This window comes from Ptychodera flava (assembly GCF_041260155.1).
Source record: "Ptychodera flava strain L36383 chromosome 3 unlocalized genomic scaffold, AS_Pfla_20210202 Scaffold_27__1_contigs__length_13241970_pilon, whole genome shotgun sequence".
NCBI classification, from domain to species: Eukaryota; Metazoa; Hemichordata; class Enteropneusta; family Ptychoderidae; genus Ptychodera; species Ptychodera flava.
In genome coordinates this window covers 3,250,450-3,278,130 of record NW_027248281.1, presented here as the reverse complement: position 1 = coordinate 3,278,130, position 27,681 = coordinate 3,250,450, and the positions used below count along the sequence as shown (strand labels likewise).

Genomic DNA, 27,681 nt, shown 5'->3' with positions numbered 1-27,681 from the left:
CAGTCTTATTGGTTATGACTCTGTAAATTACTCCGACCGCTGTAAGGTGTTGGAAGTTATATTACATGTATCGGGACTAAGCATTCAATTTGTGAACATTTCCTGTATATGCAATGAGTATTATCATTTTGGACGATTGAGTTCAAGTCATAATTATAAACGTGGTTCCATGTAAACAGAGTGTTTACAAGCTGAATACTGGTTATTTCGAAATGCTCTTCATTATTCCCCGTTTCTCGGTCCACAGATTGAATTCTATCATGGGAAAACAATAGAGGTGGAGCCTAAATATGGTAAAAGAGTTGAGGCGGTAGACCAGTACTCAATGTACAGAAAGTAAATACTGAAAACACGTTAAAAATTGCAGCAATTAATCCCTTTGAATGAATGCATGAAGCAAACACTTCGTCAGCTACTGCACTCTTGTTTTACAACAACGTTTATAAATCTAGTGAAAAGAACATGTAGTGCTCCTTTCTCTCCAATCATACGCAATATACAGCATTCATTGTCATAGAATAACTTGTTACGTTTCGTGAAAAAAAATCGCTAGCCGCTTCCAGTCTTTTGCCAAAACGTCCGAGGAACATTACTGTCAGTCGTAACTCTTATACGATATTTGGTTCTTCAATGTCCCGTATATATTTTTCATCACATATCTAGGCAAACGTGGAGTAGAAATTGGTTGTTTGCAGAAACGTGCCGAGATAAGATGACAAATTGTGTAGCGGGAAAGTAAAGCAACGAGCTTTCGAAATAGAGAAGAAACTGTAGAGTAGCTTTATAAGGTAAAACTGGTCAGGAAGAAGTTTAATGACAAAGGAAAATGATTGAGAAAATCTACTAGCTGGTTGGGAAATTGTTACATCGTAGTCGGAGTTCCGCATTCCCCTCCAAACTACTGCTACACTATTTACAATTTGACCTTTCCATGATTAGAAAAATAGAGCAATGGAGCAAACCCTGTAAATTACATGCTTTGTAATGATAACAAATTAATTTGTAACTTAAAGGTAGATTTGCCCAGCATCTCTGGATGTATTATTCTCTTGGTAATTTACATTGACTTTAACAACGTCATCGCGAAAATTGAGAATTAATTAGGAGCAGCACTAGTTAAGAATTGCAAAAGGTATGACGATAGTGAAGAAAACTAATCTTGCTGTGTAGAAAACTCGAAAGTGGCGTTTATGGTAGCAAAGCTGGTTAAAAAGATGTACGTTTTTTATGCAACAGTTTATTTCCAGATCACTCATACCTTACTCGCTCAATAATATGATAATTATTTTTCACAGTGCAAGAGAATGAAAGATCAATATTGTCTTTCATCGAAAATATGTTTACTATTATTTACAAGTCGTATGGCACTACTTGAGGATATCCTCTATCAAGTAATAGTTTATTTACCATCATAATGCGTTCTGTAATATTCTGATTCTGTCCTTTCACAAACTCAAATTGAACTTTTCTGTCAGCGACTGTCAATTCCCTTTTGAAGTTTCCGGATAACTCCTGTTTTATACAAAACAATCTTTCTTGATCGACATTCATGTTAAGAAAATTGACGATTCTTTTAAGCATCTCTTCAGGTTGCTGCTTGATATCCTCGTAGTGGATCACCAACACGGGGCCCATGTAATTTTCAAACACATTGTGGATAATCCTTTCCCAATAATTCATAACTTGTACAACTGTGGTAGAAAATTCTGAGAGAGAGAGAGAGAGAGAGAGAGAGAGAGAGAGAGAGAGAGAGAGAGAGAGAGAGAGAGAGAGAGAGAGATTCCATATCAAACTTTTAATGTGTGCCCTTTGGGAAGGAATTGCTCACAGTTGATGCATATGATAAATATGAAAAACATCAACATCAATATTGTTAACATTCTTGACACAGTAACCATTGGTATAAACATATTTAATTGATCATTATTTTGCAAAGATTCCAGGTCTGGTATCTTATTTGGCCCTTCCAAACAACCTTTTCTCTGCAAACAAGTGACCTCGCAACCCCGTTAAACTATGCATATTCTGAAGGCCATAACGTTGGTTAATACTGTGGATTGTATGTTGTGACTAATTGCAGCGTAAGCAAATGATTACAAAGCACGAAATCAATTGCATTTGCTAAATATACTTAAACTTGTAAAAATCCATATTTTAACAGTGTTACAGGCTTAGCTGTTTGCACAGAATTCATTGTTTGACGGAACACTTGTCTTGGAACTTAAAGTTTATCTCACAGTGTAGTTGATTGTATCCACATACATCACTCGAAGACAACGAGATATCAACCAATCATCGTGTCTATTTCTATTTTGACGTTCCGAAGTCGGCGAAGAAATCGTTTGCAGTAGGCTTTGCTTATGCTTACTTCGTCACGTATTCGATGATTGAGAAAGCGTGATAGTGACTGTATCACAGTTTGTTATTATTGATGAAGACAGTAAGAATAACCAATATGGTAGTGACGAAATGATCAGTCGTTTCCATTTTGCGAAGGTTTCACAATAATTATTGGGTAAACGTGCCTGGTCGCTGATGTATTCATGTGTATTTTACGGTTCAGTGCTCGACCAGCCTCGTCGACGAATGCGAGGTGGGTATAGTAGCAGAGAAATCATAATATTGCCATGGAATTTTTGTTCTCAGGCATCCGCTATTTTGAATACTGGAAAGGGACTTTTTGAGTGGATCAGGGACAATGTTAATGACACATGAGGTGAATGCTGCATGAAAACTTGAAATTCATTGAGGACGTTGATTTTTTGTTTGATGCGAATACAATATGTACAGGTGCTGTACTATTTTCGCTAGCCTCAATACACCGTCGTCGATAAACGTGACAGAATGCTTACATCAGTTGTACTGTCTGATTTGGGTCGATAAACGTTACAGAATGCTTGCATCAGTTACACTGTCTGATTTGGGTCGATAAACGTTACAGAATGCTTGCATCAGTTGCACTGTCTGATTTGGGTCGCTGATTGATGGTTTCCGCTAAATCTAATCATCGGCAAATTGGCCTTCAGCTGACTCTACCATAATCTGCAACGATGCACTGATGATCCTACGTTACAAGCCGACGACACGACATACAGAACGCCATAGCAATAAACATGGTGTGATGAAGGGGTTCGGTAATAACACTCAGAAATTGTTTATTTTCGGTAAAATTAATCTTTCAATTAAATGCAGTATAACCAAAAGCAACTATAAAATTATAACTTGAACCTAACGTTTCGGAAAATTTAACAATTGTGTTCACTCTGCTGCTTCGCGCACATGTGTAAATATATCAGAGCTATCCCATAAGTTCCATTAACTCTGAAGATAAAACGTATATTTTCGCACGTATGTTAAAATGGAGTTCATTCTTATTCTCTTTACACGATAGGTAAATACCAATATGGACGTTACCTATATGATAAATAGTTTGATGTATACGTACCTTCACTTTCTGCGAGTTCCTTAGTCCATTGCATTTGGAAGGTGTGTCCTCCAAGTCGTCTATTTACCTCACTAGCAATGGCACCATATGGATTTCTTATCAACAAGATGACGGATGAAAATCGCTGTAGATGTATTTTACTCCTCGTGTGTGTCTTGACCGCAACGACCCGACCAGAGTTCCATTCGTCAAATTCACCAAGGAAACCTCATACCATTTCACAAAAATAGAAAAACATGTTTATGAAAAATTCTGTTTGCGAAGGAAAGTTCATAATCATAGTTGAAGTTCTACACGGACGCAGTGATTCATTGAATGTAAAAATCTTACCTCCTTGGTAGAGAACTTTGTCTTGATAAACAGAACCCGTGTAGATACCAGTCATTAGCTCTATCAGATGACGTAACCATGTATTTCCGGATCCGGGACAACTTAGAAGAGCTACTGGTGGAAGACCTAGTGCCGGTGCGAAGTTAATACCACATTTCAACTCTAAAGAAAAATAAAAATATAGTTCCCATATGAATTTCCCATTGTATTACAAGGGATGTATATATCAGGGATTTTACGGGTTGGTCAACATCGCGAAAGATAGGAAAGGTAACATCTCTATACAATGTTGACCAATCCTTGATAAGTCCACGGATTAGCATAACTAGTTGTGTTGACTAATTAATTACAAGATGTGTATATGAGAGATAAGCGTCCTTGTAATGGGGTGTAAAATAAATAAAGAGTCAAGAGGCTATAGGTTAGGCTATTTTATTTACTACGATCAGTTAGAGCATGAAGAAAAGGAGAGGGACTGACAGTGACAGAGAAAACTGAGAAAAATTCAATAATAAGCTTATTAATAGTGATTGGGCCGCCTGTGATTAAACGCAAACAACCAGGCATAAACGATGTGTGGAGTTGCTTTCTCGTTATTCCACATTCCAGTTTTAAACATCGATACGGTCAGAAACCTTTCCAGTATTTAATCAGTTGATACATGTATACAAGCAATATGCGACGAATACAACTCTGCTGTACTATTCTAAAATGCGAGTATATATTTCAATGGTGTGAAGTGCATATTCGTTTTCACTCTACACATGCTGCACACTGGCACACAAGTTGGCTGTCTTACACAATCGTATCAATGCAGGCATGATCCACCATACTAGCAAGCTGATAACCCTCTTCCATCTTCCATAAAATGTAAGCTTGATACAGCATTACAATGAATTTTATATGCACAGGCACTTTTATTACGTTGCCCTTTTGGCCCAATTTTCTTTACGATGTAAAAAAGGGATTTGTGTAAAAAAGATGCTAAGCTCGGTCTATGATGATTAATTTGTAAAGCCGTCGCTGTAATTTTAACATAAGACGGATATTCAAAATAGATATACTTTTATTGCTGACGTTTTAATTTAAGAATTGCCAATAAGAGAATGACAGAAAGATACTGTCTGCCTTTCAAATGACGGGTGCTAGTAAATTCCACCATATATCTTACAGTAATCCTACGATATACCTTACAGTAAAATCTTTTGCACCCACAGACCAGTTTAAGGTTCCAAGACAAGTATTGGACACTTCCAATTAATGAACTCTCTGCAGAAAATTGAGCTCGTAATCCCATCAAAGTATATATTTTCTAAAAGCGTAGATATTGGCAAATACTGTGTCTTCTATTATTTGACAATTGTTTATAGGGGACCACGTGACAGTCAATTTGAAAAACCTCTTAAAACTAGGTTTTTACATTTCCCTTCACTAACGCTGCAGTATTTCCGGTCAAAATTAGCATGATTAAAAGGTGCCGTGTCAATCTTCCAAGTGTGTCTTCGATTTTTGTTTTACAGTCTTGAACATTTTTTTTTATGTGACAGTTTTCCGGCCGATAGCTGATCCCCTGAATCTAACACCTTTTAAGTATGTAACCTTTTAAGTAGGACAGATTAAAAAATCCTAGCCACACTTTTTCACTTGAATTTTTACTCATGGCATCAGTAGTGTGAGCTAATAGTATCACTTTTGCTAAAGGCATTTGGATCGGTTATGTTGTTTTGTCGCCATATTTGATTTAAAAAAAAAAAATTTTAATCTATCAAAAATCTTAAACTCCAGAACCACCACACCATTTGAACTTAAATTTTACTAATGTCATCACTGGTCAAAGTACTATCAAGTCTGTAAAAGCAAATGGATCAGTCGCATGATTTGGCGGCCATATTGTTTTTTTTCAAAACCCTATGATAACCATTGAATAATGTTCAAAATACTTCTGTTCCAATACCAATAAACAGTTTTTCTATTTTGGTGTAGTCTCTTGTACATACATGGGTGGAGGAATGCCGAAGTTCCTAGCTTCGGCACTCGCTATCATGCCTGCAGCATTCCCAGCCCGCTCTTTCGGCACTATGCTTGCGGAACACACCCTCGTATATGCCAGAGATTATACAAATAATAGAAAACTAAGGGCACAAGGGACTATCGACAGTCTAATAAGGACTCTTATCATATACCCATGACCGTATCCGTGTCTCCTCTGACGGGTCGCGACGTGGAACGTAAAATATCAGTCTGATACGGCACGTTATACGTCATCAATTGTTGTTTATTTCCGATTTTGATGTCATGATGTTCATCTTGCATTCAATCAAAATTTACCGATATAAATCGAAACATATTACTTAGTACATATGAATTTAACGTTCCTTTATTTCAGATCTAAAGAGAGTTACAGGACAGGTTGTTGTAGAAAATTAAAAGTTGATGTTTACAATCCGTTGTATTTCGCGCTACTTCGTCGTTCCTGTTCACGTCAGCCATGTTTCAGCAAGAGTTATTAAAGTGAATTCAAACTTACAATATTGTCCGTGTAATAATTATCCACCAGAACACCGGGACGGTGACCAGAATTTAGTAAATTGGCTCCATTCCTTTTCTGAACTGCGGTAAATTGCGCTGAAATAATCCTGTTTAGACCGTATACACTCGACACGATGCGATCGACGACTTGATCAGCTGTTGTAAACAAACATGTATCAATGCGCTCAGACCAGCGGCAGAATATAAAAACATAGTCCCTTCGAAAGACTGACAAAAACTAATAAAATTTCTTTATTTTTAATTACCTTTTACATAAATATACGGTCATGGGCATATGATAAATCGGTTATCCCACGATATCAGCGCTTGGTTGGGACGTATTGCCACTCGTGAGGGTGCGCGCCGCATCACACTCGTCTTCGACTCGTGTGATGCGGCTCGCACCCTCACTCGTGGCAATACGTCCCAACCAAGCGCTGATATCGTGGGATAACCTCATAAAATCTTTCTGCATACTATCAGCAAACTTTAATAACATACCTTCCAAGAACGGAATCGGTTGTCAATATCAATTCGAAAAAAATGTCGGCAAATTTACTGGAATAATTATGACGAAGTAGAGTTTTACGATGTGTTGAATTGAACCACGTTCTTCATCGCAGTAATTTATTGTAAAGATTGCTTAAAAGATTGTAAGGTTGGTCTCTCCGATGTAGCCTATTTATTTATTCTGTATTCTTATCCATGTCAACAGTACAGACAGACAGACAGGCAGTTTAGTTTTATTCATTAATGTAGAAGCAATTGGAATTTCATGCCAAACACACAAAAGTAGATAGAGTCCGTTGGGATTTTTATTAAAATAATGCCACTTTTACAGCTGTGACGTAGTTTTGGAAATATATGGTCAGAACAAACAAACAAAATGCTATGATTTTCAATGTGCAAAAGAGTGGACTCACTTCATTATGAATTTTGTGAACGGGATAGGCTAGATGATGTAACATTTTTGTAAAAAAACTTGAACACGAATTACTGATACCACCATTGCTAATGGGACGGTATCTCTTCAAAACGAGTGAAAATCAACCAGATCGTCAATACTTGTCCATCCTGATGACACGGCTCACTGATAATTAACCACTAATCTGCTTGATGATTAACCACTAATCAACTTAGTGTAAGTATGAATGTTTCATACAACATCAATAAACCATTTCGACACTTTCAGTTTAGTCAACGACTATTTACTTTGCACATTCAATCTTTATTCCAAATGGATCAGGACTTATCCATTGGCTGACAAGGCACACTGATGATTAACTTAGATGTACAAATTACATTAGCTTTGACGGAAAGTAGTAGAAAGAATCTGAATTCCACTTGGTGCATCTTCTCACCCTTCAAACATTAATATCACCAACGTATGAAATGATCGAATACAGTTCACTGGAAACAAATCCTAACACATCCTAGAACAACATTTAAAATGTGATAGCGCCACATGTGTTGGAACGATCTCTTCTCGTAAGGAGAGGAAGTGGCTAAAGATATTATGGATATATAAACACATGAAGTAGACAATGTTAAAATTCGAACATACACGATTGGGCTTATTTCTTCCACATTACATTGTGTAGTAACTTATTTCAACCTTTCCAGTGTTGCTTTGTGAGCAGGCATGCTCTACTCTGTCCGCATATTCGAGCAAATAGCGTGCGCTGATTGTTGTTAATTTTCATCGCATTTGCTCACAAAACGAGACTCAGTGGGCAGAATTGTCTGACTGCTCGTAGCTAAGGCTAGCACTGTTCACAAGAGAGACGTTCAACAGATACGTACCTGGCGCGACGCTACGAAACTTTTTACAGTAACCGTACTGTATAAGTATAAATTACATGAGCCGAAAGTGTATTAGCAAATGTCTATATATATTATCTAGTCAATATGCGGAATGTGACCATGCTATAAAACGTATAAGCCAAGTTTGAAATTTGTCAAATAAGTGGTTTTTGGTCGTGAAATGCGACAAAGTAAGATAATTTGAAGAATATATTATATTTGTTGTCATTGTTAGTGTATATAGAAGGTCTACAACGTAGATAGTTGGCAATTGATTGTCGATGGAACACTATGAACGGCATAGCATCAAAATTCACCAGATGTAATTTATAAAGCGACTATACATTGAGAAACTAATTCCATGAGACTTGCCTTTCAAGTGGTCCGCTATCTTTCCATCATCTGACGAGTATCTCCAATGTGCGAGAAAAACAGTAGTTATCACTCCTGTTGTAGTCAAAAACTTAATGACTCTTATGGACCTCATAGTTACCCATTCACAATGATTAGCTATCGTTCGATGAACCAGTATCTTAGCTATGGTTGTAAGTCCTGTCCTCAACAACGTGTTATTAGATATAAGCAGCATAAAATTGACGTCGCCATGGAATCTCACTTATTTACATATGAAAGGAGAGTTTAGCATATTAGTATGGATATATTATGACTTCTGCATGCATTATATATGACTCTATAAACGATTTATTTGAATGTTTTGGTGGTAATCAACTTTTAAGCAAGGTTTTTTACAAATACGGTGTGTAGGAAATGATCAGTGTTAACCCTGTGAATTTTATTCAAGTTGATTACAGTGAAAATCGAATTAAATAAAACAATACATCACGTGATTGCGTGTTAATGCGTATATACCTTTACACATATATAATATATGTTGATACCACATTCTTGACAAAGGTTTACTGCCTTTCGGCATGTACTCAGTGAATGGAAATCTACAATTTCCAGTACTATGAAAGCGCCTTTCTTCACCCAGTTAATTGTAGATCTTCCTAATGGTTTGAAGGATAAGATACGTTCTTTATCGAACATACGACTTTCTGCGACTAAAACAAACCAGTTTTTGTTTTGTCAAGCCTGTATATCTCCATACATAATAACAGAGTCACGTTAAATGTATCATAGACTTTTTAATAATCGTCCTCATCATCTTCGACATAAACTTTCAATGACTTCTCTTGGACTCTATGCCAATTTAATGCATGAAAACCTCAATCATCATTCTTTCATCGATATCCTTGAAAACATAGATTTTAGAGTTGAAAAGGGAGGACTATATAACAGTTCTCGTTTCCCAGACAGAAACTCAAATTCTGGGAAGTATGGAGAAGACAATGCTTTTTTCTACACCAACTTTAGTCCTTGTAGAACGTCAATATTCAATATCGAATTATCCCATCCTCAAATCCCCTCGTGATCATTATGTGCTTTTTATGTACACGTGTCACCTGAATTCATGAACCTTATACTCCCTGTGTTTATATGCTTCAGACGTGTGTGCGTGTGGCAGCTGGCATTATTGCACAGCATACCCTGGATATGCTACTACGTCATCCTAAAGCGCCAGTATACTCGGTAATTTTATACTTTGATGGTGAACATTTTCATCAATGTGGATATGGCAACAGGAAAAGAGCGTTGTGGATCTTTACACGGCTGATATCACTCTACCAGGCCTCGTGGCCCCATTTGGCAATACTGACCACAGCGTTGTGCAAGTAACGTATGTATCACTAGGTACTAAAGACAACAAAGCCCTGACGACAAATCTAAATATGTGCGTTGGCAGAAGATTCAACTGTCCGTTTCACCACTACCAATTCAACTGTCCGTTTCACCACTACCAATTCAACTGTCCGTTTCACCACTACCAATTCAACTGTCCGTTTCACCACTACCAATTCAACTGTCCGTTTCACCACTACCAATTCAACTGTCCGTTTCACCACTACCAATTCAACTGTCCGTTTCACCACTACCAATTCAACTGTCCGTTTCACCACTACCAATTCAACTGTCCGTTTCACCACTACCAATTCAACTGTTCGTTTCACCACTACCAATTCAGCTGTCCGTTTCACCACTACCAATTCAACTGTCCGTTTCACCACTACCAATTCAATTGTCCGTTTCACCAGTACCAATTCAACTGTCCGTTTCACCACTACCAATTCAATTGTCCGTTTCACCAGTACCAATTCAACTGTCCGTTTCACCACTACCAATTCAATTGTCCATTTCACCACTACCAATTCAACTGTCCGTTTCACCACTACCAATTCAATTGTCCGTTTCACCAGTACCAATTCAACTGTCCGTTTCACCACTACCAATTCACTTATTTTCATACCCGAGTCAAATCACCTGATTGGATATGAAACTGTTGTGTCTTATATTTTGTCATTGAATATTGACTCAGAGTTCAGAATGCTCAAAGCTTGGTCTCATCGAACGTTATATCAATATGCCGATTGGAAACACAAATACTGGTTATACCTTAAACGAGACAAACGATAGAATACGTCCTGACGATATGACATCAGTACAATACAAAAGTAATTCAGGAAAATTGTCGAAAAGTGAGATTAGCTAAATGTAACTACAAATAGGGTCAATTACATATTTGATGCTAGGTCCAAGTGACAGGCAGTCTATATCATCCTTTATTCAATTCCAGACAAATATGCTTCCTACTGCAATACGTTTTACACAAAATGATTTGACAAACGTGAATATATTAGGAAGAAAAAATCAGCTCCCTTCTCTATCATAGCTCTAACAGCAGTACTATAACTGAAATGCGATACACTGCATCACGATTTGCAAAGCCCTTGTTCATGATGTCATCTGGCTGTCTGCTGTAAACTTACACAGTTGCTCAGTCCCGCACTTTGCCTTTCAGCGTTCAGTTGATATTGGTGTCAGCCACACTATTGGGAAAAAAGCTAATTAAATATCTTCATTTTGACTGTTTTATTTCCACCAGGACCAAATCATCATAAATTTGTGGTCTTTCAATATTCTAAAATATTTGGAAAAGTTGATCTTGTTTTGTTCAATACGTCAGTCGTCTCTCCTGTCATACCAATTGTCTGCTGGTTACGGATTATGTTTATTGTCACCAGTCTGTTGCACAGTTAATTAGAACATTACTGTACCATTTTGATGATAATCTAAGTAAAGGAAAAAGTTTTCAATTCTTCGTAGTGTTATTTAGGTAATACAGCAACAATGCGAGCATTTCAGCATTGTTGCAGTATTATATTACCTAAAATACCTGTAAGAAGAATTGAACTTTTTCCCTTTACTTTGATTCGTTAGTGACTGTAGAGTTTCCTATGAATGAGCTCGCTACTATACTTATGATACTCATACCTCTGCCAGGCTTACTTCATGTTGGCATGATGTCATATCTGCCATATTCTAAATTAAAAATTGATAGATGTAATTTTTGATGCCGACCACAGACAAAGAGTCTCTCCTTGTTCGTGTACTGACTTAGTACTTGCAGGACCACCCTAGCTAGTGTCTTTTGAATTGTAACTGTTCAGAAAAGGGTTACGTGTACTGGAATGGCGCCAGGAATCATATTATCCATGAGCAGGTACTCGTGAACTCTTTCTATCATGCATTCTGCAAATCGATGCAAGAGTATCTATAAACTATTGTTGTAAACAATACAATATCATCAACCATGACAATCTGCATAATGTGCCACGGGTTGTTCTCGCCACCCTGTCATGATGTGAATAAATGATGGTCCATCAATTACATTTCATATGATTCATAACATCATTGCAACGAACATATCAGATATCTTTATGGATCAGAGAATATGTGTGTCAAGCATTCTAAATCACCTGTTTGTTTAAATGCAACATACTGCAAGCTGCCCTCATATAGTGTTTTCGCTGAAAAGATGAAGCGTTCTGTAAATAATATAAAAAGCTTAAGATTATGATTGCACAAAATATCTTCAATACTTGTGGGTAATTTCTGTACAAATGTGTACAGAGATTAGTTGCACACTGACATGCGCCTGATATATTAAAGGGAGACAGTTGTCGGAATTTCGCTCAAAGGTCGACAAGGACTCCTGCGACCGATGTACAGTGCGTTTTACCTAGGTACCGCAACTCAGCGTACGGGACGGACACAATCCACGTACAAAACAAACGATTAGCTTGAGTATCACGACACATTTGAAAGTCACCGACTCATTGATTAATTACAGTAAACCAGTATGGGGTCACCGCTCTGTGTAGACTGAAAGACACACTTGATCTACAATGTGTGGCTTTTTAGTTAGTTTCTGTTGAGAATACCTTCACCTCTTGAATTCTTAGCTGAAATTGTAAAAGAAACAGTTAAATTGTAGCAAGTCTAGTCAACTGTTTATCTCTCAGTCCAGACAGCGGCTTCCCCATGCTTGTTAACTTAATTTGTCGACGAGTCGGTGGCTTTCAAATGTGTCCGTGATACCAGAGCTAATCGTATGTCTTGTTCGTGGATTGTGTCCGTCTCATACGCTGAGTTGCGGTACCTAGGTGAAACGCACTGTAAACACTCAGTATATCCAAGGTACGTCGGCGATCGAGAAGTTATAACATGTTTTTCATTGGGTACATCGTGAAATTTAAATGTTGCAGCTAAAGTTGACATGATGCATCTATATATAGTGCATGAAATACATTGTTTGTAAAAAAACGCACATGCGCAGTTCCGACGATCGCTTCCCTATAAAGATAGGCCTTGTCGACGTCCTTCAGCATTTCCTTATAAAAATGGTATACTTGCCTGATCAGGCATGGAAAACATCCACTCTCCATTCTATATGGATACTGATTATTGGCAGAATGTGTAAAGAAACTACGAATTATACAAAAATTTGGACTGCCTCAATAACAAACCAATCTTTTATTTGAAGAAAATAATTTGTCGTAGTCCAAAAATACCTGAGCAATAGAGAATTATCGTATCTTTCAACCAAAGGTAAATTTAATCTCCACATTACTTTTTATGTTCTTCATCTTGTTATTTTCTCAGTCCTCTTTGACACAAGTTTTGGCAATCTCTTGATAAACATAATATTAGGGAAACAAAGTTTTGGGATCTATATGCATTGTCATCCATTCATTCAGTATCTTTCAACATGTCAAACAATATAAGTAGTATCTCGTATCAAACAAAATTCATGAAAAACAGCCGACTTTGTCCCTTTAAGGTAGTATGTACCTCGAAAGTGAAAGACTTAAACTTTAGCTCAAAGTTTCCTCAAGGAACCTTTCAGCCGTTCTCTTTCAAAATCATGAAAGATAAAATTTTAACTTTTAATTATTTAATTATATTTGCTGTATATTGTTCTTGCGGCTTTTGAGATAACAGTCCGAGCTCCCCACTGCCCTCTCTCTACCGCTGAAATTGCCCACTAGATGTACATCTTTGGACATTGGGCAACCTTTGGACTTTGCTCCACTCAATTTAGTGCTTAATCTTTCCTAGTTCTAAACGATAATGTGTACACAATCCAAATACAGAGAGTTCGACCTATCCATTTTAAAGACTGAGTTCAAAGATTAAAGGTCAGTCTGAAGTATCTCGGGCTGCCATCACGGCTAGCGCTCGGCGTTTGCGATTGAATGTCTGCTGCATTTCATGTACAGAATGACTTATTTCAACGTCAGCATAAAACGTCTGTCTGCCGAAGACGTAGGGGAAGCTTATAATATCGAAAAGGCGGGTAATTTTCTCAAGCAACGGATATATTCAGTAGTTGGCGATAACTGTATGACTATACCGTATATATGTCACATTTAAATCAGTTACATCGTCTGTCACGGTAACACAAATAGCATTGTAGAGCTATATAATTGGTATAAGCGGGGTTGGTTAACTCAAAATACTCTTGCCAGCCTTTGCCAGCCTATCTATTCAGCTATAGTTTAGCTCGTGTTTACCATGCAAAGCGACCCCCATGGCGCCGTACAATGATCAGGGTGACATGCCTTCTGATTTGTTTGTCCACATAATGAATCATAATTCTTGACTTTATCTGCTTTCTGCCAAATGGTAGGATTTCACTAGACACATAATGAGATCTGTTTGTTATTAACTGCAAGCAAGGGACTTTAGGTTGGCCTCCTTCATCGCGGTCATTATTAACAACGTGTTTATCGTCAGATGTGGCCAACTGTTAAATGTTTTGAAGGCTTATATACCGTGACTGCCCTCCCACTCGCATATGCAGAAAATATGCCCTCCCTCGAATTATGATGCCCACTGCCCTCCAGTATCTATGGTCTTCCCGCCCCCTCTCACCACAATGGTTCAGTCCGAGCTCCCTACTGCCCTCTCCCTACCGCTGAAATTGCCCACTAGATGTACATCTTTGGACAACCTTTGGACTTTGCTCCCCTGAAAGTTAGGTGCTTAATCTTTCCTCAAGTTCTGGTATTCCCTCCTCCTATTTTCCGGTGCCCGCAGCCAGAAATTTTCTCCCCGCCCGCTGTAAAAACAGAAATTTCGTTCCCGCCTACTGTAAATATCGAATTTTTCTCTCCACCCGCCGATTAGTTTTTCGATTTGCCCGCTGAAAAGCTGCGCACGAACGCCTTTTTGCACGAACAGCTTCGTTGGCGGCACCTGCAGTATCGTACCGCCCCCGTTCAGTTTTACCAGTTGCGTACGACGCCCTACAGCGATGTTAAGGAAAAACAAAGATGTTCGTAAGCGGTTTGTTGATAAGAGAGCATTTTCACCTCACATCAGTAGACAGAGAAGGTAATCTTGATCATTACGCCCGTGACATACGGTTAGACAGTAGGATTTAGTAGATTTAAATGGAGAAGGAAACATTATGCGGCGGAAGGAGAAAGACTAGGAAAATAGGGAACTGCTGTAGAGGGAAGAGGGTCTTATGGAAAGTGGCGGAGAGTGGGAGAGAGCCGTACACAACTGGATGGAAATTCAAATTGTCAAATCCATAGTGGGGAGGACAGTCGAGAAAAAATTTACATTCTTCTGAGAATACTAATTCAATTTCAAAAACATTTTTAACAAGTAAAACAGCTCCGGTTTTAATCTAGAAATTGTATTTTGTAGCTCACTGATATTGGCCGGTGTTTATAATGCAATTAATTCAATATATACGCCCATGTGAATCACAAGGAGGGGTTGATTCTGATGAAATTAGAAAACAGAGCGAATAGTGCTTATGGCGAATAGATCAAGAGTACTGAACTCCCAACAGCTATATTGATTTTCATCGTGATTCATTCAGTTTGATGTGACATTATATAATACAGTGTAATAATATATAACATTATATAAAACAAAAAGAAAAGTAAGACATTTTGACAGTGTTGATGCGTTATATATATATATATATATATATATATATATATATATATATGCGCATATATAATATTATAATATAATTTATTATAGTATAATATAATATTATAATATAACATTATACACATTACAATATATTTATTACAGCTTTGTCCATACCAGTGAATTTTGTGACGTCATACCCTCTGGTTATTACTGATAAGGTATCCGATTATCCAGCATTGTGGCTCAAGCAAACCGTTTTGCACTCCATAATGTACGAGGAGCCCAGTAAATTATGGAGTGCAAAGTTTGTATTCGTCCATAATGGGCCGGAGAGGGGTACTTTATTGCTTAAATATAATATTATTATGTAATATTATCATTCCCTATTACTTACAAAAGGTGATCAACAACGTCAGAGTCATTTTATAACGATTACTTCATAAATTGATGAACGGGACTACATTCAATCGCCGTATCTTTCCTAATTTGTGCTTTATCAAAACAGGTTATCCAGCTGACGAGGCGGCACCCCTTGAGATGTTAAATCTAAGACAACGCAAAGCCCCAGAGTTGTTCCTCGGTAGATACCACAATGGAAGATTGATAGGGGTTTGTTGTTTGTTGTCCTTCAACTTATTAAATGCAATTAAATTTGCATCACTTTTATCTCTCTTGTTTCTTGTTTGAATTCGTTTCCTATATAGAAATCATATTTATCATCCCAACAAATGACAAGTTGTATACTATCCGTCAATTCTGAAGACAGAAAGCATCCATTACAAACACGATCGGAATTAATTTGGGATGATTGGATTTTCATATTTTTCGAATTTCTCAAAAATATTAGGTGCCGTATAGCTGAATGTTGCAATATTGCAAATTATTCCTAAAAACAAGTGTGTAAACTTTAAAAGAAAAGCAGTTGAGATTACACTGTAGATTAAATCGACATTACTTCACCATCCAATTTTCCGAAATTAGTTCCAATCGTGTTTACAATGGTATATCGCTAAACGTCGGTATTTAACAGGGCCAGCCAACCAGCCAATTTCTGATTCTGCGGTCAGATCACATTTTCATTTAATTATGCAAACCGTCTTCCTTTTACCGTAGAAAAGTTGCTTCTCACATCGATTAGATATCCTCTGTCTCAACCCCTTCTCTACACTCTATTTGCCACCTTTGTTATCTCCCTATTTGCAAACTACTCGATAACAATGACATTCGCTTCCCATCCACAGGGTCTTTCAAACTATCCACTAAGCGAAAGTCTGGAATTTCCCGATTCGATGATGAGAAATGATTGTAAGACCGTTTGCCTTCTGATACGAATATGAAATGAGCCGGCGCCGAAAAATCGCCAATAGCATTTCCATTCAAAATTCGTCAACGGTTTATTCGATGCTACTGATTCAACGAGTTTTCTCTTTAGTTAAAAACACCAAATGCACATCTTGATTATTTCTCATTTTCTTTCACTTCAGTACGCCTGCGGCACACGTAGTAACTCTAAAACGTACACATCAGAGTGTTTGCGATTAAATGTGGTCGGTGGCAGTACTGCGTGCATCCATTCAGTTTGTTTTCGAGCGGAAGAGAGGGGAAAGGTAAATCATAGACATTTATTCTGACAGCTAAAAGCTTACAAATACATCATTCAATTCTTGCCAAACATACCTAAAGAATGTCTTTGTTTGACGATGGAATTTAAAAACATAGTGTGTTTTAATATTGTAGAGAAATAAAATATCAGCGGTAAATATTCATTGAATCTGATCACTTCCTTGTAATCATGGGAACATGCTACCGAATATGCATATTTTCTTACGACGCTATACGTTGTCAGGGATACGGCTTGGATCTGATGAAAAGGTACATCGCTAATATCAAAAGCTCACTTCATGATATTGACAAGATTACACTAGTCTGCAAAGAAGACGTCATACCATTTTACAAAAAGGCTGGATTTTCATTAGATGGACCCTCTTGCGTAACACTCGGTAAGATGATTGAATTTGTTTATTAAGTTAACGTATCATGGACAAATACTCCATTTCTAGTGTGTCACTGTCATTACAATTCAATTATTTAGGGACGTTTAGCATGGTTTATAAAATGCCTCCAACGAGAATTAGTCACCAACACACTTATTTAGGCACATGAAAAGTTGATTTTCCTGGGGCTTTTATCAGGAATCTGATTTCACGATACTTCAAGAATGTAGAGATTAATTTTAAGAGATAGTCTACACACTGTTTGACACCTAAATCGGATATATTTGACTTAAATCTGATATATGATAAATTATTGTTGTTTAAACAGGCCAGGATAAGTGGTTCGAGTGTCACCTCGACATACAAAGAAGTCCAACAAAATAGAAATGAAGAATTTAATAGTCTGATAGATGTTTCTGTAAGAAGTACTTCTATCCTCGTCAGTCTAAGCCATTATGTTGTCAAAGGAAAATTTTCGTGTATATTTCCTTGTATTTTAATGTTTACTCGTCACCAAAAACCAATAAAGAATTCATGCTGATTTGTTCAACTTTTTCATTTGCTTAAGCTAGATGTTTACTTGCAACTTATCAAACCATTCAATTTTTGTAAAGCCTGTGAAGATAACTGGTGTTAAATTTTCAGTGAATCGATGTGGTTGATGGTGGAGGTAAAAACATTAATATCACAATGTTAGGTTTGCATGGCGATATTTCAATCGGCAAGGCAAGTGATATGTGCTGAAATATGTGCATAATTTGATACTTGTCGTACAACAAGCAGGCCAGGAGTTTGCTGATTCTACCAGGAAAATCGATTGTACCCTTTTGGCATGCCATTCTTCAGAATTGGTTTGCTGGAAGATTTGCAACAAGTAATGTTTAAAATTATGATATGGCAATTGACCAATCCGAAAGCTGCATTCGGAAGTCGTTATCTATTCACGACTAGGGGGCCCTTCGTTACGATTTTGATGCGAATGGCAATAGTGGGGAGGGCATTGAAGCACAGGGATATTGTGGAGTAAAATCTAAAAATAACACACAAGAACTGAGTTTGTGAAATGCTTTATCTATAACGCAAGAAACTTGAGTATAATACTCACAAAGCAGCGGCTTTTTTATACAAAGACCTGAAACTTTGATGTAAAAACCGTACGACACTAGCATCTAAAGAGTTTTAGTTCAAAATTCACGTCGTTAGTTTTCGACACAGTTTCGGCTTAAACCCTCTTTTTCATCATACCATGGAGAATTCGCCCACTTGTGACGAAGGCTGTGTCATTTTAGTTTATGAAATTCATATCAAAACACACAAAATCGTCTCGTTAATGCTCACTGGCACACACCAGCTAGTGGAGTGTGGTATATACTTCTCGCCATGACACATACGGTCTATCACAAAGAAAAGTTTAGTACGGTGGCACTCACCTCACTGAAATCAATGGAAACTCTGTCATATTGCGAAACTGAAACGCCTTGAGATTTTCTGTTTTTAGCTCAATTTTTTAAAACCTGATCAGCCCATTTTGTGTTTGACTGCGTAGATTTTGGTACTGTCGGTTCGCGAATATCTCAAAATCACTGTCGGTTCGCGAATATCTCAAAAATCACTTTTGTTCGCAATCACCCCGATGACACCAACTGACCGTGATACTGCGGCGGAAGAGTGTTGGCAAGACTGAACGGATTTGAACTGAAACGGGGGTTAAAATAGTAATCCCTTGTGAAGAAGACGGGTTGCTACACCATACACATGTACTACATCTGTCGCACATTGCCTCGAAAAAAGAAGTAGGCAATTACAGATACAAGTTTGCAAGACTTTTGCGCATTCCCCGCTCAAATACTGAGAAGACCTAAATAAGCATCATAACGTTAAGGATGCACGTCACTGAAAGCCAAATACAAATGATAAAATCGCTAGCAAAGCATTATCCAATCAAAAGCGGTCGCGTCATATTATCCCCTAATCAGCTGCAAATTTCAATATTCAAATTTTAACACAAGAGCTGAACAAGTAAACTGCTTTGGCATAAACATAGCATAAGATGGCCTAGGGCTTTTATGGGACGTTCCAGAACACTTGTAGGTGACTTATAAACCAAGGTCTAATTTATGTGATGAAAACGATACATTCACGAAAGAGATAGTCAAAGTTAAAAAACCCATAAAAAAATAAGAGTTTCGAGTGACACTTTTTAAGGTAGAGAGTGCCTCGGGGACAGATATTCGGACTCTCAAACATTTCCAATTCTTTTCTGATCTACTATTTGTTTGGGTTCATTTTAAAGCCCTTCGTGTAAGAAAATTTTATTTTTGTACATAGAGTTGACACAGGGATGGCGGCCATTTTGAATTTCGGTAAATCTTGGGTTATTTCTTTCTCTAGTACCAAATTTGCACGGTGACCCCTAATTTTTATTCTTGATTTTGAAAGAGAATGGTTGAAAGATTACTTGAGGAAAGTTTGAGCAAAAGTTTAAGTCTTTCACTGTCGAGACGAATACTACCTTAAATCAGATAAAACCCTCATAATCGGGTCTTCTGGCGTATAAAGTCCTCCCCTATGATATCGTAGGATCGGACTTTGTATACTAGAAGAGCCTTCGTATTTGGGCTTTATCCTATATATGTGTATCTGTGCATTGATTGTTGTTGTTTTGAACAGGCAAGGCTCACTGGTTCGAGTGTCATGTCGACATATACAAAAGTGCAACAAAATATGCACGATCACATGATAAAATTGTCAAATAGGATGGTTCTGCTCGGAAATTTTTCCATCCTGCTAAGGCCAGGGCATTTTCCTGAAGAAGAAAAATCATCATGGACGACATTTTGCATGCATCTTGACCTTTACTTTGCCCCCAAGAACAAATAAAGGGTTAATGTTTGATCATATTATTTTGTCTACTTATTGCACACACGCTACGTGACTGCGAAGGCATTTACGTTATTATTGCCTGTCTTTAAAATAATTACATCTGACGAGAGTGCTTTGACTTTTCTTAAACTTCTCTCATGTGGATATGTCTAAAACCGTCTATATGGGCCCCCTTGACCCCTCAAATGACAATTAGTACGGAACATCTTCGCGTAACCGAAAAGTTCTTATTGGATTATTGAAACAAGAAGGTGACCGTGGCATTTTTCTAAAGGGAATATATTTTGTCATATTTTGTTAAAAGAATATGCGAAATTTTGATTAGTCGATTCACAAGTCATTTTCTTTCGTTCTTCTTCAATACCGAATTTATACATGTCATATGCTATTTATGGGGAAGAGTTGCTTAAGCCCCTCCCCCAACATTTTTTTCTTAGGTAAAATATACAACACTTTTAAGTATACTATCTCCAATCCTAATTCCAAACGCCTCCAAAAATTATATTTGATGTGCTTCTTCCAAGGAAAGTTTGCGATTAAAGTGATTTCCAGGAATGAGGGGACCTAAATGAACTCTTGTCGTATTTATGTATGCTAATTATTTAAACCTCTATTGAAAGAGTGCTTTTCTGTTGTATTTAGTATGAGCGTCTTTCTAAGTGTCTCATAAAAATGTTAAACGACAGACACATATTTTTGTCCAGATTAAAATGATGTTTTTATCTAAATATTTTATTTATCTCTTTGTCAACTTCTTTTGTACTTCATTTAGCCATCCAATGCATCTTTATGATTTATGATGGTTTTTATCACAACTGGAAGTTGTGATATAGAGGTGGTTTCAACCGGTGTTTGATGTCGTCCATTTCCGTAAACGACAAAAGTCAAAAACTGCTGAACAGACTGCGTTGATATTTGGTACCGATACATAGACTGGTTCCAAGGTTCCAATTCTGAAAAATGGAGCCAAACGGAGCGCCGGTTAGATAGTTTTTGGAAATTTCTAACCCCCTTTTTATCTAATTGATTTTAGGGGTCTTCATATATGTAGTTTTGGAATGTACACCAATCCTGCAATGTGGACTGTTTTATGAGTTGTTGAACAGAAATGAGGTTTTGATGAATGTTAGAAACATGCAGGATGGCTGATTCGAAGTATAAGAGATTTCTATGGTCTTTTGGGCATCAAAAGCATTAAAAAAACATATTTCATAGTTTAGATTCTCACTTTTGAGATGACCCTAGGCATTTGTTAAGTAAAGATCCTTGAGTCAATATACAGACTTTGACATTCCAGAGATTAAGTATCCACAACCTCACATGTTACAGTCTTTCACTACAATGGTATGGCCCAAACCCATTGTTATCAACGAGAGTGTGGACCTGTCTACAGGAAATTGGGGTGAACAGGTTAGACAATGACGTTACAAGTTGTAGGTTAGTTATCAAGGTAGCACCAGCATAGAGTCCTGAGCATCTGTCCATGTGTTCTCACAGCAAATTACAGGGAAAAAATTATTTGAGAAGTTTCTCTCCTTTAAATAGAAGTATATTACAATTTAAACCTGTCATGGATAGATTGCTCTCAAATGATCTGAAACACAGTTATTGCCCATTAGCAACAAATCTATAGCAAGATTTATGTAAAGTTCATGAACTTACACAAGGTATTAGACAAAAGATGACCATGACTTTGCTACTTTTCAACATTTATTTCAATCAGATTTCCCCAGCTTAGTGTATAATTTGTAATCTTAATTACTGTCAACTTAGCTTTACTAACTTATTCATACCTCATTATTCTTACACTACTGTTATACTTTATAACCACAAAATTTCAAGAGATGCATATATGATTGTCAATTAACAAACAATTTACAAATATGTCTTCTGCTTTTTCTCCATATACATATACATGTCTCTTTTCTCAAAAAATGAGCTTAAAATCGCAATGTGAAAAATAGTCTTTCAGCTATATGTTGCTCATTGACTTCGTGGTCTGTCTAATTCACAGTGAGTGTGGTTGTTGATAAATGCCGATAATACTAGGCGGTCATTATGTCCAAGCGCCATTGGCGGTATTTTTTAACATAATGACCATAGGTCATTATCACATCTGGAAGTTGTGATATAGGGTTAGCTTCAACCGATGGTGGACAGTGTCCATTTTCCGTAAACGACAAAAAGTCAAAACCGCTGAACAGACTGCATTGATATTTGGTAGAGATATTCAGACTAATTCCAAGGTTCCGATTCGGAAAATGGAGCCAAACGGAGCAGCAGTTAGACAAAGATCGTTTTATTTTGTAATAAGGACGTGTGATTTCGTAAAACATAGTCTATTAGCCTGGAAATGTGATTTTTGCGAATATTGCTTACCCCACTGACAAACAGTGTGGTTTGAAAATGGCTGGAATTCGCTACTTCTGGGACTTTGTTTTCTGTGTGCATTTACTGACAAACCCAACCCGCAGCACCTACCCATTCAGTATTTCATGTACAGGTGTACCCAGAGATAGAGTAGTTTCACAATATGCCAGTTGTGATCAAGTGCCATTGGCGCTATTTTTATTTTTGATTATGGTTGGTTATTGTCGCTCTATTTGTCACTGCTTTGTGAATTCGCAATATGCATGGTATGGGGTCTGCTAACTTGAAAGAACAAGATGAGTTTCAAAAGTGACAAAGTCATATCCTGAGCCAATGTAAGTGATATACCAGCTATTGGAGACATTGCAAGGGAGAATGACTTGTCTTGTAAATGCAAACGGGGCTTTTGTTATTACCATGATATTACCATGAAATGCAACAGTGGCAAAGTGAAGCTGCAAAAAGAGAAAAATAAACTTGTTTGTACCATGGCACGTTGTCACTAAGATGATCTGTGATAAGAATATCGACTTGAAAGTATGTAACGTTTCGTTCACCTACATGTTTATTTCTTTTATTTGTGTCTCATGGTCTAATCATTGTCATAAATACTGATCGCCAAAGTTTCAGATTGAAATAAACTTATCTTCTTTATGGTATGACGTGGATGTTCTTAGTGTGATTGAGTCTGATAAAGATGACATAATTTGTTTAACAAAGATTTACTCGACTTATGGCGTAGAATGCCTGCTAACATTAAACTATGAGATATTGCCATGCGGAAATTACATACTGCAGTTTCAAAACGCAATAATGTATTGCTTGAATGCCATTCGATAGATTTCATCATGACATATTGACGTCATAAGATGATGTAATGCCAATGCACTATTTTGCTGTTAGGTGATGAAATAATGTCCGATGACGGTATTACTGTCACGATTTTGCACTGTAAGGTACACACGAAAATTTTGTTATGGTGCAATGGAGGATGTCACAGACAATACACAATCATGCTACCGACTTTCGGAATTTCGACGTTGTGATGACGCAGTAAGTATATGAAAACTTGATCTGCGAGTCTCTCTCATCAAAGTGAAGGAAGCTAGGGACCACTTTAACAACTATGCACAAACTGTCACAGCACTAAATTGGTCGACCACGGGCATTTTCGGCGTATATTTGTTTCATTTGACGCTTGAGGCACATCTAAGTCAATCCACTGTGACTTTACAATTTGGTATACATTTTTTCAAATGATATTTATTCTCGGTTATTCTCATCGGAGATGGTGGCAGGGAATACGAGCAAGTCAACCCATCATACGGATTTTGATTCTGGGAATATTATTTCAAGACCCGTTACGCTCCTGGACCCACAGGTTTGACAATAATATTCTTTCCGTGATCCATATAACTTCTTATTTACAGACTCTGAATGTAATGCCTTCTTTAATCTATAGATGTTTTCATGTTCCCAAAGTCCCAAACTGAAAATATTCTTGTCAAAGAGTCACTAATTTCGCCTAGCAGCTACACCTCTAAAAGTTTCATCAGCACATGAATTCAGGTAAGAAGCCCAAAACGTCGACGTCACAATGTCATAGAAACACATGCACATAGGCAATCAAGTGAATGACCAGTTAAGATGTGAAATGACCGACAGGTTGTGAGAAAGTGTGTATGACAAAAAGGGAGACAAGATAACAGTTGCAAGCTATGAGAAGGGAAATCAATTTTGCTTTGAATATGGTAAGAACAAAGGAGAACACACTATGCTCTCTAACTTCGTCGATATAAGTTGGAGGTCGCTGGACCGGCCGAACGATGGCGTTGTTGTGTCCTTCAAAATTAATCAATGGCGCGACCTGCACTCCTGCCAACAGTTCACCTGTACGTGTTCGTGTAAGTATCAACATTAACGAGTGCAAAAATTACCTGCCATGTCAGGACAGTTGTAGTACAAATTCTCTCTCTCTCTCTCTCTCTCTCTCTCTCTCTCTCTCTCTCTCTCTCTCTCTCTCTCTCTCTCTCTCTCTCTTTCTCTCTCTCTGAAATCTAAGATCTATATTTTGAGATTATTCATAGATCATATGTATTGTTCGATCATTTGCGTACAGTTTCATCCTAAATAATCAGTTTAACGATTATTTTATCCATTTTACTACCGCTTGCCACCCGACAATTTTTTAAAATATACTTTTATATAAATGTTATTATCTCTAATAATTTTCCAATTCGTGATATAATTCTTTCCGCCCAAAACGCCATAGTCTTTATCTCTTTCTTACGCAACTTAATATTGCACATCACCATGGCCACCTCAAGTGGAATATTTGAATGGAATAGGCCTACTTCCTAATTGAAATCTCCCTGGGGAATGAGCATATGATGAAAATAGACATTGGAATATTTTCAATTAGCATATCCAGTTAGTCCTCCAAGAAAATATTGGAAGGATTCAAAGCTTACATTAAAGAAGGACTATACTGTAGGTAGTGTATCGCAAACGAATTTCAATGCTTTGTTACGTGTCTAGCAGTTTATTGACATGCGAGTTCAAAATGACCATAACTGCAAAAGATCTTCGCATTTCACATTATGTTACAAGAAAATTCAACATGTTTTACAAAGATGAGCTAAGATTAATCAGGTGAATTGATTCTGTAAGGAAAATATCGACCCTCGTGAAATACTAGCTTTTTCCTTACATAAAGAAACCATCAAGATTATTGCAAAGCATCGTTCGCGTGGACAGCAAATACCAGAACTAAGGCTCCTCGATAAATGACGTTCAAATATATCTCTTTTCAAAGTACACTAAACCTGTGTAGCGATACATATTCCCTCTCCGACAGATAATCACCGTACAAATCAGGCGCGAACATATCGTATAGATATACATAAATGAGACAGAAATTTAGCTATACATAAGTACGAAGTATAATTATTTCTATTTATCTTTGGTTTGAAAATTTAGAATAACTAAAGATGTCCCGATACGTTATTCTCCTCTCGCTAGATCTACGATTGACAAATAGAATGTAAAGTTTATAGATACAATTTTATGAATTGACAGAAAATTTATTTTGATCCTTCACCGAGATCCTATGCCTATTGAAGTTTGCCTGTAGTAAATCAAGAAGTTTATTAATAATATTTTAGCTTCGGTTAATCTGGTCAAAATCAGTGGAATTTCAAAAAAGAAGCCTTGTGTAACACGTTCGTGGCACTGTCTTCTGATCAGCCCTCGACGTAATAGTATGTTGTTACATCGTTGACAAAGTGTGGAACTCTTGCGTTGTGACCAATCAGCTGTGTTGACTCTCTCATGTCAGCCAATCAGCTGTGTTGTCTCTCTCATGTCAAAATGACTTACTGATATGTTACAATATTCTTTTCCGCTTGATTCTGTAGTTTGCTTTTTTCATCTTTTATACCCTGTCATTCCTTCTATACCACTCTATCTTAGTAACTATAGCTAAGAAGACGTGCAAGAGATAGATTATGTAGAAAATATTACGTAGAGCATGCGATCTAACTCTGAAGCATTGTAAAGCGGAAATGCTAATGGTGGGTAAACAACTCGGAAACAAAAATATTACACGTCCTAATCCGTTAAAACTTTTCTTAAAGGCCTGTGTTGGTACCAGATTGTCTCATTAGAAAATTTACCCTCTGGATTACGATTTCAATGGAAAACAAAGGCTATCACAGTTCCATAATCCTCTTACAGACTAGAACAAAGGCGATCCCAGGGATCGCCAAAAGGGCCTTTAAGACTGTGAATCATGGTGAACGGAATGAATGGAAGTTGCCTATATTTTACAATAAACCTTTCCTTTAGGAGACATATCTTATCACGTGACTCAAATTTTCCAAATTAGAACAGGCAAAAATGAATGAGAATCTGTTTGCTGAGTATTGTGAACTCATGGTAGACTAGAAGTCAATATACTGCTCTCCACGATTTATAGATTGGCCTTTGCAGGGAAAAACTGTACCATACCTATACGTTAAAAAGACAATGCTGACACATGACCTCCGTCGAAATATCTGTTCTTCGGAATATCATAGTCTTAATATGTCAGTCACGACTGTGTTCTTCGACTCGTCGTTTGTTACTGTTATTACATTATCTGCGTATATATCATGATGTATTCATCGAAAGCCGTTTCTTCCAGTTTGCTTGTATTTAAAGATATTTTGGGTTCTTAAGCATGTTGAGGTTGTCTCCATTCATTCTTGCAAATGTCCACAAATAAAAAGTTATATTGACTCGTCAATTGTATTGAAATGAGGACTGGACTTCCATCCGAAGTGTCACGTGACTTGTACGTGTTCTCAGCAGGGTAGAGTAAGACGTGAGGTGATTAGCTTGTTTCTGACTCCAATGGTGCTTAATAAACGTGACAGGCGAATGAAAAATTACGAAAAAGTGACCTGAATTTTCCAAAGTACGTTCAACAGAAAAGAAGCAGAAAAAAAGGGGAGAATAGACAATGATCGATAAGAAACCCATCGACATGAGAGGAAATTTGGTAGGAAATTATAAGAATGCTCTGTTCCGTTGCCGGCACTTGTCAGGCATTTGCCTTGTCGAATAATCAAAATGAGACATCCAGACTTTACACAGGCGTGACCTGCGACTCTATAACTATGCTCCTACGATTTAAAGACAGACAACTAACACTTTGTAGTAGTTGTACCGACATTTCTGAGGCGTTCACATCATTACTATTACAAACAATCACCTGCCAGATCAAGGCAGTTATAGAATCCGACTTCTTTCTCGCTTTTTCTGTCTGTCTGTCTGTCTGTCTGTCTGTCTGTCTGTCTGTCTGTCTGTCTGTCTATCTGTCTGGCTGTCTGTCTGGTCTCTCTGTCTGTCTGTCTGTACATGTCTAGCTGTCTGTCTGTCTGCCTGTCTGGTCTGTTTGTCTGGCTGGCTGGCTGTCTGCCTGGTCTGATC

General features: G+C 37.4%; 2 long non-coding RNA genes across 2 annotated transcripts; one reads left to right on the top strand and one right to left on the bottom strand.

Annotated features, from left to right (window-relative positions):
• Positions 1-784: 784 nt before the first annotated feature.
• On the bottom strand, positions 785-8,652 carry LOC139126494 (uncharacterized). Its single transcript, XR_011550597.1, has 4 exons — positions 8,480-8,652; positions 3,776-3,937; positions 3,446-3,652; positions 785-1,706 (listed from the first exon to the last, which is right to left on the bottom strand). It is a non-coding gene; the product is annotated as an uncharacterized lncRNA (long non-coding RNA).
• Positions 8,653-17,313: 8,661 nt separating this feature from the next.
• LOC139126414 (uncharacterized) lies at positions 17,314-18,011 on the top strand. The gene is made up of 2 exons (XR_011550563.1): positions 17,314-17,463; positions 17,786-18,011. It is a non-coding gene; the product is annotated as an uncharacterized lncRNA (long non-coding RNA).
• The last annotated feature ends 9,670 nt before the right edge of the window (positions 18,012-27,681 follow it).